Genomic DNA, 1035 nt, shown 5'->3' on the forward strand with positions numbered 1-1035 from the left:
ATTTTATTTTACATTTTACTTTTTCTTATAGATATTGCAGAATATATTGAGTCAAGAGAACCTAGGGGGTGGTAACTGTCTACACATTTAGTGGCACAACTAAACTAGGGATAGGAAGACACGTAAAACTTGCAGTTGGAGGAAAAACCATTTCAGGAGTGAACTGAGGTCCTTGGTTGCTGACAGAATGCCCCCTGGATTTTAAACACTAAGTCTTTGTCAGTGTACAAAACCAATTGTACAAAATCCCAGAAACAGTAGCAACAGGATAGATTACGTTATTGGCACGTGCGAATCTGGATGGTGGGGGCTAGTCAGTCTGAGGGAGCAGGGCTGACGGGAGGCTGGAAAATTCAGGATTTAGGGTAGAACAGCGGCCTGGGAAAGTCAAATGGTCAGTGCATTCCTCAAAAACTCTTGTTTTCCAAACCAATTCCTAGGATATACTTTTCTCAAACAGAAGAATTTTCTTCTGTATTTGTTATTTATCAATAGGGAGACATGGAAAGAAAACAAACTTGTAGGGATTTTTCACACACACACACACACACACACACACACACACACACACACACACACACACACTCCTAATCTCTGTCCTAGAGTCACTTTTGGAGTTAGTGCAGATTCACTCTAATTTTCTGTGTAAAGGTAGATGTGAGCATAATGTTTTCAGGTTGCAGTAAGAAAAGTAATTGGACTCTTTTTTATGTCAAAAGAATAACAGTGCCTTTAACTAAAGTGGAAATGAAGGGAAGCATTTTGATAGAAAAAGTAATTTCCATGTCTGTTAAATATAAGCATTGTTTTTCAGTTTGAAAGAAAATCTGTGTCCTCTCATTTGTGCTGTGTGATACTATATACCATGGATGCCAAAAAAAATGTATACAAGTAGACACTTTGATCTACATTGCTCAAGCAGTAGTTCGCCGTAATCAGAAGTGTCTGGACACTGATGGGGTAACCACTTTGAGCACCTCTTGTAATTGCAGAAGTCAAACATGACTTGTATTTATCTTTTTTTACCGGTATAAA

This window comes from Hipposideros armiger, unplaced genomic scaffold (assembly GCF_001890085.2).
Source record: "Hipposideros armiger isolate ML-2016 unplaced genomic scaffold, ASM189008v1 scaffold_1283, whole genome shotgun sequence".
Taxonomy (NCBI): Eukaryota; Metazoa; Chordata; class Mammalia; order Chiroptera; family Hipposideridae; genus Hipposideros; species Hipposideros armiger.